This window comes from Bufo bufo, chromosome 2, assembly GCF_905171765.1.
Source record: "Bufo bufo chromosome 2, aBufBuf1.1, whole genome shotgun sequence".
Classification (NCBI taxonomy): Eukaryota; Metazoa; Chordata; class Amphibia; order Anura; family Bufonidae; genus Bufo; species Bufo bufo.
In genome coordinates, this window is record NC_053390.1 from 181,486,335 (window position 1) to 181,513,886 (window position 27,552).

A 27,552-nucleotide genomic window follows, 5' to 3' on the forward strand; every position below is an offset into this window, starting at 1 on the left:
TGTGTAGCCTTGTGATATATATATATATACTGTGAGATTGTGTTTTTATTATTAGACACAGGTTTTTTTTTTCCCCTTCTGGGGTCTGGTATTACTGTATACTTATTGTTTGCTATTAATCTTATTGCGGTCTGTGGCGATTGTTTTAATTTGGTCCCCTGGGATTTTTCCCTCGGTTCTGCTTTCGCCCCGATTCTATCTCTCTCCCCTTGTGGGGGACATCTTCTGTGACGCCCGTTCGTCCCTTCTTCCCCTCTTCCCTTCCTTATGGCCCTCACCTTGTTACGGCAGTCTGTCCTCTAGCCACTCCCCCTCGCCATCTTTGCCCGCCTTCTTCTTCCCTGCCCGCCTTCCCGCTATCACGGTCGGCGTGACTATCACATACGTGACACAGAGGGAGGGAACAAGGAAGGCCCTGCCCAAGTGAGAGGGAAGGTGGTGACCCCTGACTCACCTAGCGGCTGGCACCTGGCTGCCCTGACGTCCCTAGACCGGTTCCTCACCCGTACGCCGATCACGTGCCTAAAGCCATGGCTTTCCCTAAGCTGAGCCCTAGATATTGAACAGGGCGGTGGGAACACTAGTCCGCACCACTAGCTCTAAAGGAAAACACCAAGGGAAGGACAGACAATACAAACTCAACATATAATCCCAGGTGGGCGACAACAGGAGACAACAAGAAGCCCAACAGGGATCCGGAGGGTAGCACTCTGGAACGACAACCAGGATTCACAACTCCAGTGGGTCAGTATAGATGTCCAGGCAGGAAGCTCTATAACTGGCAACTAGAGAAGAGTGAGGGGAGAATATAAGGAGGTTGGGAGTGGCAGACAAGAAACAGCTGAGGAGGAGAAGCTACGGATCCCTGATTGAGACAAAAAGGATAGCAAGGCAAACACAGAAAACAATCACTAAGAAACAACGTGATCTTTAGATATAGAGCGCGCAGCCACCCGCTGCGACCTCCTGACCCCGGGTATAACGGAGTCAGACGTGGCTCTTGATACCCTCATGACAGTACCCCCCCTTTCACGAGGGGCCTCCGGACACTCAGGACCAGGTCTCTCCGGATGAGAGGCATGGAAAGCCTGAATTAACCTGTTGGCGTTTACCTCTGACGCTGGAACCCACATTCTTTCCTCGGGACCGTAACCCCTCCAATGCACCAGATACTGAAGAGAGCGGCGGACCCGACGAGAATCAACAATTCTGGCTATTTGAAACTCCAGATTACCATCCACAATAACAGGAGGAGGTGGCAGCGGTGATGGTTCTAGAGGTGGAACATACTTCTTGAGTAACGATTTATGGAAGACGTTATGGATCTTAAAAGTCTGAGGTAGCTCCAGGCGAAAAGCCACAGGGTTAATGACGGCTACTATTTTATAAGGACCAATGAACCTAGGGCCCAGTTTCCAAGAGGGAACCTTCAACTTAATATTCCTAGTAGACAACCACACATAGTCATTCACCCCTAGGTCCGGACCTGGCGACCATTTCTTATCGGCCATGCATTTATATTTACCACTCATCTTTTTCAAGTTAACTTGCACCTTCTGCCATACCGAAGAAAGAGATGAAGAAAACCTTTCCTCTTCGGGAACCCCAGAAGACCCCCCCTCTTTGAAAGTACAAAATTGGGGATGAAAACCGTATGCACCAAGGAATGGTGACTTGCCAGTGGACTCCTGATAATGATTATTTATGGCAAACTCAGCTAACGGTAAATATGATGACCACAACTCTTGGTTTTCAGACACAAAACACCTTAAATATGTTTCTAGGTTTTGGTTGGTACGCTCAGTCTGTCCATTCGACTGAGGATAGAAAGCTGAGGTGTACCCCCAAACGGGAACAAAAAGCTTTCCAAAACTTAGAAATAAACTGGGTTCCCCGATCCGAAACCACATCGGAAGGGACCCCGTGAAGCTTCACGATTTCACTGATAAACACCTGAGCAAGAGTTTTAGCATTAGGAAGTGCGGGTAGCCCAATAAAGTGTACCATTTTGCTAAACCTGTCTACTACTACCAAAATAACTGTTTTACCCGCAGACAACGGTAAGTCAGTGATGAAATCCATTGACAGATGTGTCCATGGCCTATTGGGGATAAAAAGAGGCAATAAAGACCCTGCTGGACGTGTATGAGAGACTTTCGCGCGTGCACAAGTAGAGCAAGTAGACACGAAATCCATTACATCCTGACGCAACCTTGGCCACCAAAAACGACGAGATAATAGCTCAAAGGTTGCTTTACTACCCGGGTGCCCAGCAAGTGCCGAATTATGATGTTCTTTTAATAATTCAAGACGCAGGTTTAACGGTACAAACAATTTCTCTGAGGGGCAAGAGGCCGGGGCGTCCCCCTGGGCCTCTAACACCTTTCCCTCTAGAACAGAGTGTACAGCAGAGACAACCACTCCTCTTTGTAGAATAGGTACCGGATCACTAGCATTACCCCCTCCAGGGAAACTACGAGATAACGCGTCTGCCTTGGTATTTTTTGCCCCAGGACGATAGGTGATTACAAAGTTAAATCTGGTAAAGAATAGCGACCACCTAGCTTGTCTAGGGGTGAGACGCTTAGCCGATTCTAGGTACAAAAGGTTTTTGTGATCCGTAATCACCGTGACGGGGTGGATTGCTCCCTCTAAGAAGTGACGCCACTCTTCAAGCGCCAGCTTAATCGCCAACAGTTCCCTATTTCCAACATCATAGTTCTTCTCTGCAGAAGATAATTTTTTGGAAAAGAAAGCGCAAGGGCGCCATTTGCCAGGAAACGGACCCTGAGACAATACAGCCCCCACTCCCACCTCTGACGCATCTACCTCAACAATAAAAGGCTGGGAGACATCAGGTTGAATTAGAACAGGTGCCGAGGTAAACCTCTCTTTTAGAGAGGAAAATGCATTTTTAGCGGCGTCAGACCATTTAGAAAAATCAGTCCCCTTCCTAGTCATGTCGGTAAGGGGTTTAACGATCACTGAATAATTTTTAATGAACTTTCTATAGAAATTTGCGAAACCCAAAAAACGTTGTAGGGCTTTAAGGTTCTCAGGAAGATCCCAATCTAAAATTGCCTGGACCTTCCCAGGATCCATACGGAAACCTGAAGCAGATAATAGATATCCCAGGAACTGTATTTCCTGAACGGCGAAGACACATTTTTCAATTTTCGCATATAATTTATTCGTCCGTAGGACCTGCAGTACTTGCCTGACATGCACCTCATGTGTTTTCAGATCAGCCGAATAAATTAAGATATCATCTAGGTATATGACTACAAACCTGCCGATGAGATGACTAAAAATATCATTAACGAAATGTTGGAAGACAGCGGGGGCATTGGTCAGACCGAAAGGCATAACTAGATTTTCATAATGCCCCTCAGGGGTGTTAAAAGCTGTCTTCCACTCATCCCCTTCCCTGATACGAATCAGATTGTAGGCCCCCCTAAGATCAAGTTTGGAGAACCACCTAGCACCCGCAATCTGATTAAAAAGGTCAGGAATGAGAGGAAGAGGGTATGGGTCTTGGATGGTTATCTGGTTTAGCTCACGGAAATCTAGGCAAGGACGCAGGCCCCCATCTTTCTTTTTAACAAAGAAAAACCCTGCAGCCACGGGTGAAGAAGAGGGTCTGATGTGTCCCTTAGCCAGACTCTCGGAGATATAATCTTTCATGGCTTGTCTCTCGGGACCCGAAAGATTATGCAACCTGGACTTGGGTAATTTTGCGCCGGGAATCAGGTTAACCGGGCAATCATAAGGACGATGAGGTGGTAGCTTCTGACAACCCTTTTCAGAAAAAACGTCATCAAAGTCCGAAATAAATGTAGGTAGGGAAGCTATGGAGGCGATTAAGCAATTGTTATTTAAGCAATTCTCTCTGCAATGCTCACTCCACTCCAATATCTCCCTGGCCTGCCAATCCACCACTGGATTGTGCGCTACCAACCAGGGAAGACCCAATACCACAGGAGAGGGAAGGCCCTCCAGAACGTAACATGAAAGACACTCATTATGGTGGTCCCCTACCCGAAGGTGTAAATTATGAACAATGTGGGTGAGGTTTCTCTGAGACAGAGGAGCCGAATCTATAGCGAATACGGGAATAGGTCTCTTCAGCGTACAGAGAGACAAACCCATAGTGCGGGCAAAATGGGCATCTATCAAATTTACCCCTGCTCCACTGTCTAGAAAAAAAGAAATAGACTCCGTCTTAACACCAAAAACAATAACCGCTGGTAACACAAATTGAGATGTTCGTATGGAGGAAACGTATACCCCCCGGCTGACATCCTCCGCACAGCCTGGGGTTAGTAGTTTTCCGACGGTCTTTTGTTTTTGAGAAAGGAGGGACAGACATTAATGAAATGACCCTTCCCCCCACAGAAAAAACAAGCCCCCCCCCTACGGCGAACCTCAGGAGGACGGACCTGATGAGAAGTTCCGCCTAGCTGCATAGGCTCATCTAAGTCAGTACAGACTAATTGTTGCTTGGGAGAGGTAACCAATTGCTCAGGAATTTTCGATCTCTCCCTAAGACGCCTATCTATTCTGATAGAGAGGGACATAACAGCATCAAGGGAAAGGGGGGTCTCATACAGCGCCAGTGCATCCTTAACCCTTTCAGATAACCCAGAGCAGAACTGACTCCTGAGAGCCGGGTCGTTCCACTGAGTATCTGTAGCCCACCTACGGAACTCTGAGCAATATTCCTCTGCTGACCGATCTCCCTGTAGGAGTCTCCGTAACTTCGACTCAGCCAGGGCGACTCGGTCAGGGTCATCATATATGAGACTCAAAGCCCCAAAAAATCCCTCCACTGACCGGAGAGCCTGGGAACCAGGGGGTAACGAGAACGCCCAGGATTGTGGGTCCCCCTGAAGCAGGGAAATGACAATCCCAACCCGCTGTTCTTCATTACCTGAGGAGTAAGGGCGCAACTTAAAGTATAATTTGCAGGCCTCACGGAACGTCGCAAATTTGTCCCTTCCCCCAGAAAATCTGTCAGGAAGAACAACCTTGGGTTCTGTAACAACCTGGTTACCCATAGCAACCGCTGGGGGTGCGGTCTGCTGCATTTGCTGCTGTTGTTGGAGGAAAGACGCCTTCAATCCTGCCACCTCCAAAGACAGGCCTTGAAGCTGTTTTGCCAAGGCAGCAATAGGATCCATATTGGATTCTAAGTAGAGAAAAAAAAACAACAAAAAGAAAAAAAAAAAAAAAAATTTTTATTTTTTATTTTTTTCTCAAAAAGTAAAGGCCAGTTATAATATCACGGTCGGCGTGACTATCACATACATGACACAGAGGGAGGGAACAAGGAAGGCCCTGCCCAAGTGAGAGGGAAGGTGGTGACCCCTGACTCACCTAGCGGCTGGCACCTAGACGGGTTCCTCACCCGTACGCCGATCACGTGCCTAAAGCCCTGGCTTTCCCTAAGCTGAGCCCTAGATATTGAACAGGGCGGTGGGAACACTAGTCCGCACCACTAGCTCTAAAGGAAAACACCAAGGGAAGGACAGACAATACAAACTCAACATATAATCCCAGGTGGGCGACAACAGGAGACAACAAGAAGCCCAACAGGGATCCGGAGGGTAGCACTCTGGAACGACAACCAGGATTCACAACTCCAGTGGGTCAGTATAGATGTCCAGGCAGGAAGCTCTATAACTGGCAACTAGAGAAGAGTGAGGGGAGAATATAAGGAGGTTGGGAGTGGCAGACAAGAAACAGCTGAGGAGGAGAAGCTACGGATCCCTGATTGAGACAAAAAGGATAGCAAGGCAAACACAGAAAACAATCACTAAGAAACAACGTGATCTTTAGATATAGAGCGCGCAGCCACCCGCTGCGACCTCCTGACCCCGGGTATAACGGAGTCAGACGTGGCTCTTGATACCCTCGTGACACCCGCTTCTTCTCTCGGCGGGACGGCGCGCTCTTTCCGGCTCTTGCAGGAAGTCTCGCGAATTCTCGCGAGATTACGGCCGTCTTCTCTTGCACTACCTGAATCGACTGTTCCTGTCATGCCCCACTCTGACGATGTGCGGAGGTCAGCCAGGATTGCAGCACGAGTCTAGTATTTGTTTTGATGCTGTGCTGGATCCGCCTCGCATCAGGTGCACTGGGTGGAGTCATTAGTTTAAATAGTCTCCAGCTAAAGTGCTCTGAGCGCATTATACTCATCATTGTGGTCTTGGAAGCTAGGAAGGAAGGTTGGCTGTTTGTTCCTGCTCTCAGCAGATAAGTGTCTTTTCTTGTTTGGTTGTTTATGCCATCTTACCCGTCCAGGTTCTGTGCGAGCTGGCAGCTCCTTTCTCCCCACTTCACCATCTCAGGGAGTTCAGGGTTCTGTTAGTATAGGCTGGTGGACACAGCAAATCTTCCATCAAGATTTGTCTGTGGGCTGAGCATTGTAGGGAAAGAGGTCAGGGATAAATTAGCAGGTGACCCTTTCCCTGTCTCTCGTCCAGTGGGTCAGTATAGATGTCCAGGCAGGAAGCTCTATAACTGGCAACTAGAGAAGAGTGAGGGGAGAATATAAGGAGGTTGGGAGTGGCAGACAAGAAACAGCTGAGGAGGAGAAGCTGCAGGGGGGCAGTGTGAGCCTCTAATTTTAACAGTGCATCTCGCTGTAGCCTACTACTATAGGGTCTAACAATCACACAGTGTCCACATGCAATACTGGCAGCGCGCAGCCAGACAGGCACTAGTGTGTAATCACCTAACCCTGGTCAGGTGACATCCTGACAGGGCATTCGAAATTGACACTGCAAGGCTAGCGAATGCTGGAAGTTTTAACCATTTAGTTATTTAGTTAGTATTCAAGTATTATCAGCATTATCAATAAAAGTTATGTCTTAGCTATTGGTAGGTACAGGATTAATAGGTGCTATCTAGTCCTAACGGGCATTAATGGCGTCAATTGATGCACTGGTTGACCGCATGCAGGGTTTGTCCCTGGAGGTTACGGATCTACGTAGTACGGTCACACAGTGTCAGAGGGTGTTGGCTTCAGGTACAAGTCAAATTGTTGGGGAGCCTAAGGTCGCTCTTCCGGAGAAATTTGCAGGGGGTACTGATGATTTTTTCCGTTTCAAGGAATCATGTAAGTTGTACTTTCGTTTGTGCCCATTTTTATCTGGTAATGAGGATCAGAGGGTGGGTATAGTCATGTCTTTGCTGAAAGGGGATGCGCAATCCTGGGCTTTTTCCCTGCCGCCCGGTTCTCTGGCTCTCCGGTCGGTGGGATTGATTTACGATGACCCAGATCGAGTTTCAATGGCAGAGTCAAAATTACGTAACTTACTACAGGGTAAACATACTGCTGAGGTTTACTGCACAGAGTTTAGGAGGTGGGCTACTGAGTTGGGGTGGAACGACCCCGCGTTACGTAGCCAGTTTTGTCAGGGGTTATCTGAAAGGTTGAAGGATGCTCTGGCTTTTCATGAATACCCTGATACTTTGAAAAATGCAATGTCTTTGGCGATACGTTTGGATAGACGTATCAGAGAGAGGGGTAAGGGTCCCTCTGTGTAGGGGATTCCTCCCGCGTGTAGTTTTGTTCCACCAGCTGCCCAGGGAGATATTGCTTGTTATTCTGGCCTAGGAGAGGAACCCATGCAGTTAGGTCAGATATCTTTCCATTCGGATAGTAGAGACTTTCGTAAAGCGCACAATTTATGTTTCTTTTGTGGAAAGAGGGATCATTTTGTTTTTTCTTGTCCGTATGTTGAACCACAGGGGAGAGTGATAAAGAAAAAAGAAAAAGAAAAAAAAACCTCCCTCACACTTGGTAGTATGAATGGTGTGGTAGAGCAGACTGGTATGCAAGTTCCCTGCAGTTCCCGTTTTCTCCTTTCAGCTATGGTGGCGCTAGAGTCTCGAAATGTGTTTGTTGATGTTTTTCTTGATTGTGGTGCTGGGGTAAATTTAATTGACTTTCTGTTTCTTGAGGGTTTGGGACTAAGTATTTGCAAGTTAGAGAACGAGATTCGTGTTTTTGCCATTGATTCTTCCCCTCTTTCTCAAGGGAGCCTTACTCACGTTGTTCATGATATTCATTTAAGGGTGGGTGATTCACATGCTGAGATTATTTCCTGTTTCGTCATGAAGGATTTGCCAGCTTCAATAGTTTTGGGGTCGCCATGGTTGTCTAAACATAACCCAACTATAGACTGGCAGGCGAGACAAATCATTGGTTGGAGCAAGTTTTGTTCGGATAATTGTCTTGTCACATCTATTTCTGAAGTGTCCGTTACGGCCTTGCCTCAGTATCTCTCAGATTTTTCGGACGTGTTTGTGGAGGGTGGGGCTCAGGAATTGCCCCCTCATCGTGACTATGATTGTCCTGTGAATCTCATTCCGGGGGCTAAGTTGCCTAAGTCTCGGCTCTGCAACCTCTCTCAACCCGAGAGAGAGGTCATGCGAGAGTTTGGCAAAGGGTCATATTAGACCATCTAAGTCTCCAGTGGCTGTAGGTTTGTTCTTCGTGAAGAAGAAAGATGGATCACTGAGACCGTGTTTGGATTTCCGGGAGCTGAATCGTATTACAGTCCGGGATCCATATCCCCTGCCTTTGATCTCTGATCTTTTTGATCAGATTGTTGGAGCCAAGGTGTTCTCCAAGTTGGATTTGAGAGGAGCATACAATCTGATCAGGATCAAGGAGGGGGATGAGTGGAAAACGGCCTTCAATGCGCACGAGGGTCATTTTGAGAACCTGGTAATGCCTTTTGGGTTGACGAATGCGCCAGCGGTATTTCAGCGATTCGTCAATGATATTTTTCATCATTTGGTGGGGAGGTTCGTAGTAATCAACCTTGATGACATTTTAATTTATTCTCCTGATCTGAAGACCCATCAGGATCATGTGAGACAGGTTTTGATGATCCTGCGGGAGAATAAGTTATACGCCAAATTGGAGAAATGTTTATTTGCGGTGCAAGAGCTTCCATTTTTGGGATACATGCTTTCTGATTCTGGTTTTCATATGGACCCCGAAAAGGTCCGGGCGGTTCTGGAGTGGGACCGACCGGAGAATCAGAAAGCTTTGATGCGATTTTTGGGGTTTACGAATTATTATAGAAAATGTATTTTGAATTATTCCACGCTAGTCAAACCTCTTACTGATATGACCAAGAAGGGCGCTGATGTCTCTGTCTGGTCGGATGAGGCATTGCAGGCCTTTTCGGCTATTAAGGAGCGTTTTGCGTCTGCTCTCATTCTGGTGCAGCCGGATGTATCTCAGCCATTCGTGGTCGAGGTCGATGCATCAGAGGTGGGGGTTGGGGCGGTGCTTTCACAGGGTCCTTCTCCTGGCAAGTGGGTCCCGTGTGCCTTCTTCTCCAGGAAGCTCTCGGTCGCTGAGAGGAATTATGATGTTGGAGATAGGGAGTTGTTGGCGATCAAGTTGGCCTTTGAAGAATGGCGTCACTGGTTAGAGGGGGCTTCTCACCCCGTTACTGTGTATACAGACCATAAGAATTTGCCTTACCTGCAATCTGCCAAGCGTCTGAACCCTAGACAGGCCAGATGGTCATTGTTTTTTACCAGGTTCAATTTCGTGGTTACCTTTCGCCCAGGGGTCAAGAACGTCAAGGCAGATGCCTTGTCTCGCAGCTTCCCTGGGGGAGGTGATTCTGAAGATCCAGCGCCGATTTTGGCGGATGGAGTGGTGGTCTCCGCTCTGTACCCTGAATTGGAGATGGAGGTGTTGGGAGCTCAGGAGGGGGCTCCTGGTTCGTGTCCCCCAGGGAGGTTGTTTGTTCCTGAGGGCCTACGATACAAGGTGTTCAAGGAACATCACGATACTGTTCTCGCTGGACATCCTGGTGGTAAGTCCACCTGTGATCTGGTGTCCCGGAGGTTCTGGTGGCCAGGTTTGCGTAAGTGTATTGAGAATTACGTGGCAGCTTGTGAAACCTGCGCTCATACTCGACCGCCTGGTTCACTTCTTCCATTGTCTATTCCATCTCGTCCTTGGACACATTTGTCCATGGACTTTATTACGGACCTACCGAGTTCCTCCGGGAGAACAGTGATTTTGGTGGTAGTCGATCGTTTCAGTAAAATGGCTCACTTTATACCACTAACAAGTCTGCCTAACGCTAAGACTCTTGCGCAGATTTTTGTGGATAATATTGTTAAATTGCACGGTATTCCTTCGGATATTGTCTCTGATAGGGGCACGCAGTTTGTCTCCAGGTTTTGGAGGGCGTTCTGCTCTCGACTTGGCATTCAACTTTCTTTCTCGTCGGCTTTTCATCCACAGTCGAATGGTCAGACGGAGCGTACCAATCAAAACCTGGAGACCTACTTGAGGTGCTTTGTGGCTGAGAATCAGGAGGACTGGTCCTCATTCTTGCCCTTAGCAGAATTTGCATTGAATAACCGTAGGCAGGAGTCCACGGGTAAGTCGCCATTTTTTGGCGCATACGGTTTCCATCCTCAGTTTGGTACCTTTTCTGGGTCTGGTTCCTCCGGGATGCCAGAGGAGGAGAGATTCTCTTCTGCCTTATCCTCTATCTGGCGGGGGATTCAAGGGAATTTGGAGAGGATGGGTGAGAGGTATAAACGAATGGCTGACAGGAGACGTGTGACTGGTCCGGACCTGTGTGTGGGTGATTTGGTGTGGTTGTCCACTAGGAATATCAAGTTGAGAATGCCATCTTGGAAACTGGGTCCAAGATTTGTTGGTCCATATAAGATTTCTGCTGTGATCAATCCTGTGGCATTTCGACTTGATCTGCCGCAGACTTGGAGGATCCACGATGTCTTCCACAAGTCTTTACTAAAAAAAATATGTTAAACCGGTGGTACCATCGCCATTGCCTCCTCCTCCTGCTCTGGTCGAGGGAAACTTGGAGTTCGAGATCTCCAGGATTCTCGACTCAAGAGTTCTGCAGGGTTGCCTCCCGTACCTGGTTCACTGGAGGGGGTACGGTCCTGAGGGGAGGATGTGGGTTCCGGCGTCAGATGTCAACGCCAGCCGTCTGGTGAGGGCCTTTCATAGGTACCATCCGGATAAGGTTGGTCCAGGGTGTCCGGAGGTCACCCGTAGAAGGGGGGGTACTGTCATGCCCCACTCTGACGATGTGCGGAGGTCAGCCAGGATTGCAGCACGAGTCTAGTATTTGTTTTGATGCTGTGCTGGATCCGCCTCGCATCAGGTGCACTGGGTGGAGTCATTAGTTTAAATAGTCTCCAGCTAAAGTGCTCTGAGCGCATTATACTCATCATTGTGGTCTTGGAAGCTAGGAAGGAAGGTTGGCTGTTTGTTCCTGCTCTCAGCAGATAAGTGTCTTTTCTTGTTTGGTTGTTTATGTCATCTTACCCGTCCAGGTTCTGTGCGAGCTGGCAGCTCCTTTCTTCCCACTTCACCATCTCAGGGAGTTCAGGGTTCTGTTAGTATAGGCTGGTGGACACAGCAAATCTACCATCAAGATTTGTCTGTGGGCTGAGCATTGTAGGGAAAGAGGTCAGGGATAAATTAGGAGGTGACCCTTTCCCTGTCTCTCGTCCAGAGCCTGGTTGGTGTGTTATCTGTTAACTGTGCACGTCCGCCGTGACAGTTCCGATCCGCTACTGCTCCGGTTCACGATTTTTGGTGATATCTGCTCAAAGTAATATTAGTCTCTTGACTACGATTTACTGCTCATTATAGTATATATATTTCTTCCGGTTTACTTATAGTCTCCGATTATGGCTGAATAGTGTTAACCCTTCCTTACCTGGGGGCCCTGAGGAGGTTTTGTCCCCTCCTTTTCTGATCCATAGTGCCCCAGCTAGTTCTATGTCACTACAAGTGTCACGGCCACGGTTTTGGCCGTGACTCCTTGGGAGCCGCATACAGTTGCCCGCGGTTTGGGTTGTAGTGTCAACCGCAGCTGGAGGCATAATGTTGTTAGCCTCAGGTGCGGTTGCCGCGGACAACAGCTTTGTGTGCGGTTCCCTTGGAGTTTGCGTGTATGTATGCACTGTCGTTTGTCTGTGTGCACTCTGTGTAGTGTGTGGTGTGCACGGACACCTTTCCTGCACTGTGGTTGCCCGTGGCAACGTTTGTCGTTGTGTACATGTGGTGGCAGTGTCCCGGCCTTGGGGCTGACTCCCAGGACACGGTTGCCACCCATGTCGTTGCCTGCGGCAACAACCACAGTGTGTTTGTTGTGTCGGTCACTTTCCCTTTTAGTTGGTGTTTTCCCTTTCCTGTGGTTCTGGAAGGGTTAACTCCCTTCCCAGTGTGTGTGATGTCACTGGGTGTGTCTGACCGTTGGGTGTGGCCTCTTAGGCCTATATAGCCTTGGTGTTTGGCAGGGCTCAGTAGGTTGCTTCAGCCATGCTTAGCTGATAGCAGCCTCCTGTGTTTACCAACTGCCAGTGAGAGCCACCCTTGTGGTTCATAAACCATATGTCACATTTTAGTTTATGTTAAGTTTATGTGTGATGTCTATTTGATGTTCTGTTGGGTCCTTCCTTCGTTTGGTTTGTGCAGCTAATGGTTCTGGATTCTGTGTGTTCTCAGGGATCCAGTCAGCAAGGCTGTGGCAGGTTGGTTGAACTACTTAGTTCACCTGCCATTTCCGTTAGTCTGTTTTGGTTCCCCTTTTTCCCAACAGCTTGGCCAGTGAGACTCCTGCTCCTCCGTGCCTAGGAGGAGTAGGTCGTCTTACCCTGACTCCTAGCGTAGGGACCGGACGGAGGGTGAGTTAGGGATCCGAGGTTCCTGCGCATGGGTCCTCCTACCTTTAAGGTCAGCCCATGCAGTTAGGAGTTAGGGTCAGGGTAGGGACGCTGTTAGGAGGTGACCTGCTCCCTATCCTGTTCTCCTGGCTGAGCAGCCATAACATCACATGGCACGCATGGCTGAGGATTTCCCCCATCCTCAGCCGTGACAACAAGAATCTGATTTGCAGCGCTCTGTTGCAGCTGCCATTCAAGCCGCCATGGGCTCTGTATCTAGCGCCATTTCTTCCTCTATCTCTGAGGCGCTTAGGGGTCATTCATCTAAACATCAGCATCGCCCTGCCCGTCAGCACAGCCACGCTGTGCCTGAGCCCACCGCCTCCAGAAACCCTATGACTGGTGTGAAGAAATCCACCACTGAGAGAGCGCAGATATCGAGCAAAAGAGCCCATGCCCGCCGGGCAGAAAAGGCGAGGCCTTGGAAATGCGCCAGAGCGCAACCTGAACCCGATTCTGAATCGGATGTATTATCTGATGAGGAGGCTAGTATACAAGATGTTTCTTCTGATGAAGAGGGACTTGATTTCTCAGATGAGGTCCTCCCGGGCACCTCTTCCACATTGGCGGAACCTATGGTCTCTCCTTCTGTTCCTCCTACTCCTATTTCGGCGGTCCTAGACCCGTCCGGAGAGTCCCTGTTTGACCCTGATGCTCTGCATCACCCTCGCTCCGCCGAATGGTTACCAACTGACCATGTGGCGAGATACTTAGAATCCCGGGTTCGCCATCCCCTGTCCAAGGAGGCGAGAAATAAATTACGGGCTGAATGTCCCAGGCCCATTATCCCAAACAAAGTGGGCGAGACCCCTTCGGTAGATCCGAAGATGACTCAGTTCCTGGCTAAGTCCGGATGGAACCCGCGTAGGGGTTTGGAGTCGGCCCTGAAGGCCTGTCAAGATAAATTACTTGACGTTTTAGGCCCTCTTACCAAAATCTTTGAGATGGCAGAAGCTGCCAGAACCCAAAATCTGGCTATTGACCCAGAGGAACTTAGTGGATGGGTTCAGAGAGCCGTGTGTATTACCGGCAATGTCAACACCTCTCTATCCATAGAGAGGAGAAAGGCCATACTGTTTAAGATAGAGCCGAAGCTCTCTAATTTGGCCCTCACTGAGGCCGGCAAGGACGCCCAGGGTCTACTTTTCGGGGACTCCTTTATTAAGGACCTCGGCCGTTTTGTAGGGGCCTTCACTGCACTGGATACGGCCCAGTCGTCCATGAGACGCGTCTTCCAGGGGCGGGTCTCTTCTAGGGCCGGCAGCTCCAGGGGCCGCCTGTCCGGCCGTGCAACATTTCAGTCTCGCGGTTCTGCGGGTCGAGTTTCCTACCCATTCCGTGCCTCCCAGGACTCAAGACAACCTCCAGCATTCTTCCCGTCCCGCGGTTCCTCTTGGAGATCCAGAGGCCCCAGAGGTTCTTCCTATCGTCGACCCCTCGGTAAGTCAACCTCTGTCTTCTTCAGCAATTTTGATAGGAGGCAGACTCCATCATTTTTCCCATTTTTGGTTGACTGTTACCACAGACCCTTGGGTCTTAACTACGAGTCAGGGGTTTCATATAGAATTGATTGTTCCATCTGTTCAGATTCCTGTTCCCCATCCCGTTTGTCTTCCATTCCAGAAACAACGTCTTCTACACTTGGAACTATTTTCTCTTTATCGAAAGGGTGCGATAGAACGTGCTCCCTCCACTCCCGCTGGTATCATCAGCAGCATCTTCCTGGTGGCCAAGAAGGACGGTCAAATGCGCCCAGTTATAAATCTCCGTCCCCTGAATCACTATGTCCGCTACCGCCATTTCAAGATGGAGGGCATTCACCTTCTCCGGGACATGCTCCTCTTGAACGATTGGATGGCCAAGCTCGACTTGAAGGACGCCTACCTGACGGTTCCGGTAGCGGATTCTTCCAGGGACCTGCTGCGTTTACATTGGTGCGGCGAAACTTGGAGGTTCACATGTCTTCCATTCGGCCTATCATCAGCCCCTTGGTGCTTCACCAAGCTGATGCGGCCGGTCGTGGCCTTCCTCCGCAGTCGTGGGATTTGTCTAATTATTTACCTAGACGACATCCTTCTCATGGCCCAGGATCGCAACTGTCTTCAGGAGCACCTGTCGACTTCTATGGATCTTCTTTCCCGGTTAGGTTTTCTCATCAATCTGGAGAAATATTGCCTTGTCCCATCTCGTTCCATGGAGTTTCTGGGCTTCTGGGTCGACTCTGCCTCAGAATCCCTCAGTCTTTCTTCCGCCAAGGTTCGTTCTATTCGTAGGGAACTTCACCGGACGTTGACTCTCCCTCAAGTCTCGCTACGCCAGCTTGCCCGAGTGATAGGCCTGCTATCCGCTTCTATTCAGGCGGTCTTCCCGGCTCCGTTACACTACCGAGCTCTTCAACACCTCAAGCTTGCACACCTTCGTGCCGGTGCTACATACGAGGACCTGATTTTTCTGGACAGAGAGACCAGGGACGAACTTCGTTGGTGGATCCACAATCTGGATGCCTGGAACGGCAAGGCTATCTTCGGTCCGCTTCCGGACTTCATGATAGAGTCGGACGCCAGTCTCTCGGGCTGGGGTGCCTACTGCAACGGAGTGACCACTGGCGGGCGTTGGTCCCCTGCGGAGACGAATCTACACATCAATTCTCTGGAGCTACTGGCTGCTTCTTTCGCTATTCGCAGCTTCACGAATGGTATGGCCAGCGCGTGTGTGAGACTGCGGATGGACAATATCTCGGCTGTGCGTTATGTCAACGCCATGGGAGGAACACGCTCTTCAGTTCTCTCCCATCTAGCGAGGGACTTCTGGGAGTTTTGCCTGGAGAAGGACATCAATGTTGTGGCAGAATATCTTCCGGGTTTGCACAATACTCACGCGGACTGGTCCTCTCGTTTCCTGATGGATTCCAGCGATTGGAGATTAGACGTGAGGATGTTCTCCTCCATTTCTTCTCAATGGGGTCCTATGTGCATTGACCTTTTCGCTTCTCGCCTGAATACTCAGCTTCCGAGATTCTACAGCTGGAGGCCAGACCCGGACGCAGAGGCGGTGGACGCATTTCTCCAGAAGTGGACCAGTCGTCTGTCATATGCGTTCCCACCGTTCATGATGATCCCTCGAGTCCTTGCTCAACTGCGTCTTCAGAAAGCCGAGATGGTACTTCTGGTTCCTTTCTGGACGGCCCAGTCGTGGTTCCCTCAGCTACTGGAGTGTCTGATCCAACCTCCCTTACTCCTACCGTCTTTCCCAGACCTTCTACTCGATCCGTCAGGTCGCCAACATCCGCTCGTTTTGGACGGGTCTCTACGCCTGATCGCGTGCAGAGTTTCAGGACTTCCTGGGACGTCTCGGAGGTTCCGGAAGCAACTAGACGTCTTCTGGAGAGCGCATGGGCCCCGGGGACTAGGAGATCCTACCATGCCGCCTGGCGATCTTGGACTGACTGGTGCCTGGCAGGGAACTTGGATCCCGTATCAGCCCCTGTAACTGAGATCTTGAAGTTTCTCACTTCGCTGTTTGAGTCGGGTAAGGCTTACCGAACAATTAACTTGTTCCGTTCTTCCATTTCTGCCTATCATTCGGGTTTTGACGGTCGCCCGGCTGGGCAACACCCCTTAGTCTGTCGTCTTCTCAGGGGTTCCCGTCTTTCCCGTCCACCTCATCCTCGCTTTTCTTGTACCTGGGACGTTTCCTTGGTTCTTTCCCTCTTTTCTTCCTGGCCCTCCAATGAGCAGCTATCCTTGCGACAGTTGTCTGCAAAATTGGTCACTTTGTTTTGTTTGATTTCATGTAAACGAGTATCCGATGTCAGGGCCTTAGATTATGATGCTAGGTCTTTTACGCCAGAGGGTGTTGTTTTTAACATTTCGCGGCGTACCAAAACCAACATTAGATCGGTTTCTTACCCTAGCTTTCCCGAGGTATATGAGGCCCGCACGTTTCCTCATCGCTCTTCGGCATCGCCGGAATTATTTCTGTCGTATCGGCGTCCATTTGCTCCAGTCACTTGTGTTACCTTATCCAGATGGGTTAAGTGGGTTATGTCCTTAGCTGGTGTGGATACTTCGGTGTTCACGGCTCATTCCACTAGAGGCGCTGCTTCTACATCAATGGCGGTCGCTGGTGCCCGTTTGGAGGATATTCTTCGTGTGGCTAACTGGTCTCGAGTTTCCACATTTCGTGAGTTTTATTTCCATCCATCCACTCATGTATTTTCTTCTCTTATTCAACAACTTTAAACTTGCAATAGGAGCCTCCGTGTCATGTAATAAAATTGCATGATTTTCCTAGTTTATGACGTAAAGTCATGTTTTTATTAAGGACACGGAGGCGAGTATTGCCCCTCCCATATTGATATTCTCCCACCCTTATTGTCTATTTTATGGTATTTTTATGATATTCTTATTATTACTGTTATGCTGTATCATGCTTCATGTTTCTTAATATTTATTTATATTCTTATTCTGCTTTACTACAGTACTGATCTGTTCTTATCGCTATGCAGTACATTAGGCTTGCATTGATCTTACATTATCTATGTTCTCTTTGTCTGTTTTTTCCTTAGGATAACAACACTGGCGTTTTTGGTGCCTGAGGTCAAGTTTGGCTCTGTTGCCTTGTCTCTACAATCATCCCGGTTGGATGTTTTCGGATTGGGTTCTTCGTGATTGGATTCGGTCCTGTTGTCATCACGGTTTTTCAGGATGTGTCTTCATCAAAGAAAGAGGAGGAGCTGTTTGATGCCAGGACTCTTATACTGGGTTAGGGGGGGCTTGTTGCCATAGTTACCCTGTGTGGTAAAGGTTTTTTCTTTTTTCTGTGCTGCTATAGAAATTTCAGTAAAGAAAGAGAATGCAATACTCGCCTCCGTGTCCTTAATAAAATCATGACTTTACGTCATAAACTAGGAAAATCATGCAATTACACAGCACAATCTACTTCCAGTATATGATCATTTTTATGTGTGCACAAACGATCTAATTACTTTACCCGATGAATGAGCATTTCATTAGTTCATCAGGTAATCAGCCTACACTGCATCCACCGCAGACATTACGCCCAAGAGCTACTAAAGCGAGCAACATGGTAACTTGTGTCACAGAGAACTACACTGTGACAATATGTCAATTTTTTTGTTTTTTACTTAATAAAGCATTTTTTAAAAATCATTCCATTTCTGAAAGCCATATATTTTTTAGTAATAGGAAAATGAGCGAGCACTCATAGACTTGGCAACCAAATTGACATGTGCAGAAAATATTTATTAAATCCCCATAAAATACAAGTAATAAAATTTATAAGAACAATGTAGCAATAATATACAACATTACAGTCACATATATTGTAGTAGATATGATCGATACTATATTCGATGAAAATATATTCAATAGAAATATTTGATAAATTGAATGGTAGAAAATTCAATGTTGAAATATTCGATAGAATATTCGATACCACTCAATAGTGTCGATAAATTCAAAAATATATATCACACCAAAAAACTTCAAGTATATGCTGTTATTTGGGAAAGAGGGGGTATTATCTTCCAACCACCACCTTGCAGGGCTCGGTTACTGATATAGGTGGGACCCACATCTATAAGACAAGCCATATGCCCCCATTGTCTGAGACAATACCTTTAAGTTTTACACAGTGAAAAATATCTTTTTATGTTACTATTTTCTGAAAGCCATATTTTTTACATTTTTTGGCCGATTGTCTTATGTGGGAGCTTGTTTTTTGCAGGATGAGGTGACAGTTTGATTGGTACCATTTCGGAGTACATCCGATTTTTAGATTGCTTGGCACTAGACTTTGTTTTGGCACAGTTTTTTAGTTCTTTTTATGGCATTCACTTGAGGGGATAGATTGTTTTATATTTTTATAGAGCAGGTCGTTACAGACGTAGCGCTACCTAATATATGTCTGTTTTTTCTTTTTTTTCTGTTATTTATAATTTTATATGACTTTATTATGGGAAAGCTGCATTTTTTTAACACTTGAAACCTAGGTATCCTACAGGTTAACCTTCTAAGGACTTCCGCCTTACATGTACGGCGGAAGTCCCGTCCCCAAACATGGCGCCTGCTCGCACGTGCAGCGGGCGCCATAGCTGCTGGATTTCTGCTATTTTAAATAGCAGAGAGCACATGTATGCGATCAGCCGTAAGGTCAAATGTGACGCGCTCCGGTAACAGTGTTCCTCGGCTGAGATTGGGGAACCTGTTACATTGATCTAATAGGCTGAAGCCTCAAGCAGGCTTCGGTGCCTATTAGATGACTATATAGGCCACTAGGTGGCAGCATTGTATTGGTATAGTGCAAATGAAGTGTTCAATGGTTTCTATATAGGTAGACAACAATGAACACAATAGGCAATCTAATGATTGCCAGTTATTGTCTCCCAAGGTGACTTAAAAAAAAGTTTAAAAAAAATTAAAAATAGTTTTTGCAAATATAAAAGAAATTAAAAAAAAAAATTAAAAAAAGTTTAAAACACCCTCTTTTCTTAAAATAAAAATACTTAATAATAAAATAAACATCATGGGCCATCTCCGCGTGCGAAAATGCCCATACTATTAAAATATAACAATATTAATGGCATACGGCAAATGGCGTATAAAAAAAATGTAAACAGCCAATTTGCCATTTTTTGTCACTTCAATAATATTTTTATAAAAAGTTATCAAAAAGTCGCACAGACTTCACTGACACAGACATTGATATCACTGAAAAGAACAGATCGTCCCGCAAAAAAGCCCTGTACACATAACTACAAAAAAGTTATAGGGATCAATATATGGTTATAAAAAAAAGAAAATCCTCAAAGGGTTAAAAAAATATTCTGTATTAAAACGCAAGAAAAATCATACAAGTGTGGTGTCGTTGTAACCATACTGACCTGGAGAATGAAGAGAACAGGTCAATTTTACCGCCTAGTGTACAGTGTAAAAAAAAAAAAAAAATCTGAATTGCGTTTTTTCCCAATTCTACACCATTTGGGATTTTTTTCCCCGCTTCCTACTACATGGCATGCAACTGTAAATAGTGTCATTAGAAAGTACAACTTGTGCCGCAAAAAAAAAGCCCTCATAAGGCTATGTGAATCGAAAAATTAAAAAGTTAGGACAATGGGAAGGAGGGGAGTGAAAAACAAAAACGCAAAAATGGAAAATCCCAGGGTCCTTAATGCTACAAAAAAAAAACAACTGAAGCACAAAATGAGACAAAAATACTGTATTTTTTACATTCAGTTCTATGGAGCTGTGTGAGGACTCATTTTTTGAGGGGCCGATCTGTACTATATTGATACCGTATGTTGGAGTGTGTATGACTTTTTTCAGTAATGTTTATTAAAATTTTTTGTAGCATGCAATCATAATTGTGATATAAAATTATAGCATGTTGCAGGAAAACTACAAATCCCAGCAGGTCCTGAAGGTTTGCATCTCACAGGGCATGCTAGGAGTTGTAATTTCCAGAGGGGAATGCAGTAAAATGTGAAATTATATTTTTATTAAACTATAGATTTACCTATATTTTTGGGGGACTAGTGGCAGCCTGTGATGTCCACCACTGAGTTACAGGCAGCTTCTGTTTCATGGGGGACACAGCAGCACCACCAGCATGTCTGCACACTCAGGAGCACAGTAAAAGCCCGCCACCGTGCTATGCAGACTCTAGAATATGGGCGGGCGGCAGGGCTCTGTGAGGAAGCAGCGTGCGTGCAGCGCAGGGAGTGAGAAGGAAGCACAGGCACTGCACCACATGTATCAAGAGGCGGGTCCTGCCGCCCACTGAAAGATGGCAGCACCAGTGCAACGCCCCCAAGTGGCATTACCACTTCTACACCCTGCTTATGTCTGTATATGCACTAACCATTTCATTGTATGCCTCTATTCCAGGTCCTCCATGTAGTGTGCATTTCTTCTTATGCATTTCTATTGTTCATGTAATAACCTGGTTCCCCAGCGGATGGCAGTAGACTTGGCAGTGCTACTTTACAGAGGGTGGATCCTGGCTTTCCAGCTCTTAGATACTCTCCTCTGAGGAGACAGTATGATCTAGGGAGAACCAGTTGGTTCCTGAACTCCATGCTGTAGGGAGAAACAGCAAACGCTCATCCCTGAGGGACTGAGCTCTCCATAAAAGCCAGCCAGGACAAGAAGTTCCTGGAATCACAGTGACAGACAGACTTAGAACAACAGCAACAAGCAGAAAGGAAAGCATTCCTATTTAATATTGCTGACATAGTCGAGCTGAGTGAGTACACCACAGATTCAGCAGAGAGAAGTTTGTTTTGCAGAAGTATTTGCCTGCCAAAGTCCTGCTAAAACTTGCTGGGAACCAAGAGAAGTTCTGTGGATTGTTTGGATTATCGTTTATGCAAAGTAAAGCAACTGTTGAACTTCCATACAACCAAGTCTGGACTCAACTTTATTTCTACACTATACAAGTTCACCTGCCCCTTTTGCACTGCTTCGGACCACATCATGTCTGGGATCCACAGATATCCAGGTAGGAACACTGTGACACATGTATATAACATCTACAGAGACTGTAGGCCACCCTGCACTACTCTGGCACTCCTACCTCTGGGTACCAACATTACCATCTACAGAGGGAGCCTTGTGCTTCCGCTGCTTAACCGCAGCTGGCATCACGTTTACTTGCTCTATAATAGGGACATATTTTGTAGAAACCCCCTAAGGGGCGAGGGATACCCCAGGCGCTGAAACACCCGTAGGCTCGTTGCACCAGCTGCCAGCATCACTGCAGGGCAAGTTAAATGGCAAGATGATCAAGATCATCTTGCCACCTTCTGTATGTCTCTGTAGCTCTGCTCTTCCTATTGAAACGGCAGGCAGCGGCGCTTGCCAGTAGAAAGCTGGGGCTGCCTGCCGCTGCTGATTAATATGTAGACCAGAGGTCGCACTACATTTGTTCCAGGAGAGTAAAAATACTCCTCTTAACTATTTTGAGGAGTATTTTTTTCCAAAGAGGAGTACAAATTTTGTGGTAATTCACATATATAATGCATAGGTCCACATAACGTTATGAGGCTGATATCTCTGCAGGGAAACCATTCCTAGTCTCCCATGCAGAAATAAATGTAGACAATTTTACATTTATCCAACATCATACACTAAACATAAGACCACTGCTGCCATACACAGCGCCCACCTGACGCTGCCATACACAGGGCCCACCTGACGCTGCCATACACAGCGCCCACCTGACGCTGCCATACACAGCGCCCACCTGACGCTGCCATACACAGGGCCCACCGGACGCTGCCATACGCAGTGCCTACCTGACGCTGCCATACACAGGGCCCACCTGACGCTGCCATACACAGGGCCCACCTGACGCTGCCATACACAGGGCCCACCTGACGCTGCCATACACAGGGCCAAACTGACGCTGCCATACACAGGGCCAAACTGACGCTGCCATACACAGCGCCCAACTGACGCTGCCATACACAGGGCCCACCTGACACTGCCATACACAGGCCCCACCTGACGCTGCCTCACACAGGGCCCACCTGACGCTGCCATATACAGGGCCCACCTGATGCTGCCATACAGGGCGCCCACCTAATGCTGCCATACACAGGGCCCACCTGTCGCTGCCATACACTGCGCCCACCTGACGATGCCATACACAGTGCCCACCTGACGCTGCCATACACAGTGCCCACCTGACGCTGCCATACACAGGGCCCATCTGACGCTGCCATACACAGGGCCCACCTGACACTGTCATACAGAGCACCCACCTGACGCTGCCATACACAGAGACCACCTGACGCTACCATACACAGAACCCACCTGACACTACTATATACATATTACATACACCGTATTAGTGCACCCCTGTCCCTTGCCACAAAGCGCTGAAGGAAGGGGGGGGGGGAGGGCCCAAGCTGAACTCTTGCACCGGGGCTCATGAGCCTTTAGCTATGCCCCAGTGGTGGTTCTGCTGTAGAACGATAACATACAGTATTATAGATACTACTTTGACGTTATAAGCATAAGTAAGAAGGGGTGATTATTTTACCATAGGGTTCATAAAGGGTGTTTTAGGCAATAATAATAATGTTAGTATTATCTCTTAACCCATTAGAAGTCCATTTTTTATTATACAGTCAGGTCCATAAATATTGGGACATCGACACAATTATAACATTTTTAGCTCTATACACCACCACAATGGATTTGAGATAAAACAAACAAGATGTGTTTTAACTGCAGACTGTCAAGTTTAATTTGAGGGTATTTGCATCCAAATCAGGTGAACGGTGTAGGAATTACACTAGTTTGCATATGTGCCTCCCACTTGCTAAGGGACCAAAAGTAATGGGACAATTGGCTTCTCAGCTGTTCCATGGCCAGGTGTGTGTTATTCCCTCATTATCCCAATTACAATGAGCAGATAAAAGGTCCAGAGTTCATTTCAAGTGTGCTATTTTCATTTGGAATCTGTTGCTGTCAACTCTCAAGATGAGATCCAAAGAGCTGTTACTATCAGTGAAGCAAGCCATCATTAGACTGAAAAAACAAAACCAACCCATCAGAGACATAGCAAAAACATTAGGCGTGGCCAAAACAACTGTTTGTAACATTCTTAAAAAGAAGGAATGCATCGGTGATCTCAGCAACACAAAAAAACCCGGAAGACCACGGAAAACAACTGTGGTAGATGACCGAAGAATTCTTTCCTTGGTGAAGAAAACACCCTTCACAACAGTTGGCCAGATCAAGAACACTCTCCAGGAGGAAGGTGTATGTGTGTCAAAGTCAACAATCAAGAGAAGACTTCACCAGAGTGAATACAGAGGGTTCAACACAAGATGTAAACCATTGGTGAGCCTCAAAAACAGGAAGGCCAGATTAGAGTTTGCCAAACGACATAAAAAGAAAGCCTTCACAGTTCTGGAACAACATCCTATGGACTGATGAGACCAAGATCAACTTGTACCAGAGTGATGGGAAAAGAAGAGTATGGAGAAGGAAAGGAACTGCTTATGATCCTAAGCATACCACCTCATCAGTGAAGCATGGTGGTGGTAGTGTCATGGCGTGGGCATGTATGGCTGCCAATGGAATTGGTTCTCTTGTATTTATTGATGATGTGACTGCTGACAAAAGCAGCAGGATGAATTCTGAAGTGTTTCGGGCAATATTATCTGCTCATATTCAACCAAATGCTTCAGAACTCATTGGATGGCGCTTCACAGTGCAGATGGACAATGACCCAAAGCATCCTGCAAAAGCAACCAAATAGTTTTTTAAGAGAAAGAAGTGGAATGTTATGCAATGGCCAAGTGTCACAAACAGACAGCTGAGAAGCTCTGACAGAAACCGTTCACAACCTCCTGGAGTGTGTGTGCGCATGCTGTTCCTAGTTCCCAGTCGTCTGCAAGATAAGTGCTGTATATGTATTTGTGATTTTATGTTTGCTGGATCCAGGTGACCCTGTCTCCCTCCGTGTCTGTGTAGGGAGCCGGTGGTCGTGTCCCCTCACTATTGTAGGGTCTTCAGGTGTTAGATAGTCGAGGTACGTGGATATGCGACCATTCACCTTTGGGGTGTTCGCATAGGCTGAGCAGTCAGGGAGAGTCTGTCAGGTCCATGCAGGGCTCTCCCTTTTGTTCCTTAGTTGTGGATCCAGTGAGTCATTGATTATATTGCATTGTCTTGTTTCCTGTACACCATCTGTGACATTATAAGCCGCCAAAACAGTCTCAAGCATGGATCCGGTTTCACTTTTGGCTGAACGCTTACAGGGTCTTTTATTGGAGGTAGCTGATCTCCGTAAGACTTTTTCTCAGTTTCAAGTGACCGGTTCAGCTTGCGTTCATGGAATTTGTTCTGAGCCTAAAATCTCGCTCCCGGATACGTTCTCCGGGGGTAGTGAGAATTTTGTGCGTTTTAGAGAGGCTTGCAAACTCCATTTTCGCCTTCTTCCCCATTCCTCTGGTGATGAGGAACGGAGGGTGGGGATCATTATATCGCTGCTCAGGGGTAACGCTCAGTCCTGGGCCTTTTCGCTGCCGGAGGGGGCACGGCCCCTCCGTTCAGTGGATGAATTATTTTTAGCCCTGGGTCAGATATATGATGATCCGGATCGTATTGCTCTGGCTGAGTCTAGACTACGTCTGTTATACCAGGGTAAACAATCCACAGAGATATACTGCTCAGAATTTCAGAGATGGGCAGCTGATACTGGTTGGAATGATGCTGCACTCCGAAGTCAATTTTGCCATGGTCTTTCAGAGGGATTGAAAGATGCATTTTCCTTTCATGAGAGGCCTATCTCCTTGGACTCTGCTATGTCTCAGGCCGTTCGTATTGATAGGCGTCTTAGAGAGAGAGGAGAGATCTCTCCTTCCTGTCATACTCAGTCCCGGGACAGTGCAGCGGTCTCATTCGGTGCGCAGGGGTCTCAGTCGCTGTCAGCCCCTTCTGAGCAGGAGCCCATGCAGCTGAGGTTGATTGCCTCTGACAATAGAAGATTCAGCTCGCATGGGAGGGTTTGTTTTTGTTGTGGAGGTATAAATCATTTGGCAAATGTTTGTCCCTCTAGGAGATACAGGCAGTTTTATGGGAGTAATAAAGAAACAAAAAGGAAAAAATCTTTTAAAAATGTTCCGTCTGTTACTATTGGCAGGGTTGAGGCGGAAATTGAAGGTTTTCAGTTTGCTTGTAGTTCCCGTTTTGTCCTGCCTGCTAGGGTGGCGCTAGAGAGCAAGAGCATTTTTTGTGAGATTTTTGTGGATAGTGGAGCAGCTGTCAATCTCATTGATAATCAATTTGCAATAACTCATGGTTTCCAGGTATGCACTTTGGGAAAGGATATTCCTGTTTGTGCTATTGATTCCGCTCCACTTTCTCAGAAATCATTAAAGGGCATAGTTCACAATATCCGTTTAAATGTGAGTGATGCTCATGTTGAGGATGTGTCATGTTTCGTCCTTAGCGGTTTGCCTACTCCTCTAGTGTTGGGGCTATCCTGGCTCACTAAGCATAACCCCACCATTGATTGGCAAGCGAGGCAAATAAATGGTTGGAGTGACTTTTGCAGAGAGAATTGCCTCACGACATCTGTTTCAGAGGTTTCTACTAAGACTGTACCACCTTTCCTCTCTGAATTTTCGGATGTCTTCTCTGAGAGTGGAGTTCAGGATTTGCCCCCGCACAGGGAGTACGATTGCCCTATTAATCTCCTCCCAGGTGCCAAGCTGCCTAAATCTCGTTTATACAATCTTTCCCAACCTGAGAGGGTCGCTATGCGTGCTTATATCTCTGAGAGTCTGAGAAAAGGACACATACGACCCTCGAAGTCACCTGTTGCCGCTGGTTTTTTCTTTGTTAAGAAAAAAGATGGTTCTTTAAGACCGTGTCTGGATTTCAGGGAGCTGAACAGTATCACTATTCGTGACCCTTATCCGCTTCCTCTGATCCCGGACCTGTTTAACCAGGTTGTTGGGGCTAAAGTCTTTTCCAAATTAGATCTAAGAGGGGCATACAACCTGGTCAGGGTCAGAGAAGGAGACGAATGGAAGACGGCCTTTAATACCCCTGAGGGCCATTTTGAGAATTTGGTTATGCCTTTTGGTTTGATGAATGCCCCAGCTGTTTTTCAGCATTTCGTGAACAGCATTTTTTTATCATTTAATGGGAAAATTTGTATTAGTGTATTTGGATGACATTTTGATTTTTTCTCCTGATTTCAAAACTCATAAGGAACACCTACGTCAGGTCTTGCTCATCCTGCGGGAGAATAAATTATACGCGAAACTGGAAAAATGTGTGTTTGCGGTTCCAGAAATTCAATTTCTGGGGTTTCTTCACTCCGCTTCTGGTTTTCGCATGGACCCCGAGAAGGTCCGCGCTGTGCTTGAGTGGGAGCTTCCTGAGAATCAGAAGGCGCTGATGCGTTTTTTGGGCTTTGCCAATTATTACTGGAAGTTTATTTTGAATTATTCCTCTGTTGTTAAACCACTCACTGATATGACCAGAAAGGGGGTAGATTTTTCTTCCTGGTCGGTAGAGGCGCGTAAGGCCTTTTCTAATATCAAGGAGAGTTTTGCTTCCGCTCCCATACTGGTACAACCTGATATTTCTTTACCCTTCATAGTTGAGGTTGATGCTTCTGAGGTAGGGGTGGGTGCGGTCTTGTCTCAGGGTTCCTCTCCTGCCAAATGGCAACCGTGTGCCTTTTTCTCGAAGAAACTCTCCTCCGCAGAGAGAAATTATGATGTGGGAGATAGGGAATTGTTGGCCATCAAATTGGCTTTTGAGGAATGGCGCCATTGGCTAGAGGGAGCCAGACACCCTATTACCGTGTTTACTGACCATAAAAATCTGGCCTACTTGGAGTCAGCCAAGCGTCTGAACCCGAGACAGGCCAGATGGTCTTTGTTCTTTTCAAGGTTTAATTTTGTTGTCACGTTCCGCCCTGGGGTTAAGAATGTGAAGGCAGATGCCCTGTCACTTTGTTTTCCGGGAGGTGGGAATTTTGGCTGAAGGTGTGGTGGTCTCTGCTCTTTTTCCTGAATTGGAGGCAGAGGTGCAGGCAGCCCAGTCAGAGGCTCCTGATCTTTGTCCTCCTGGGAGGTTGTTTGTGCCTCTCGCTTTGAGACACAAGATTTTTAAGGAACACCACGATACGGTCCTTGCTGGGCACCCGGGGGCAAGAGCCACACTGGATCTCATCGCTCGGAGATTCTGGTGGCCTGCGCTTCGTAAGTCGGTTGAGGGTTTTGTGGCAGCCTGCGAGACTTGCGCT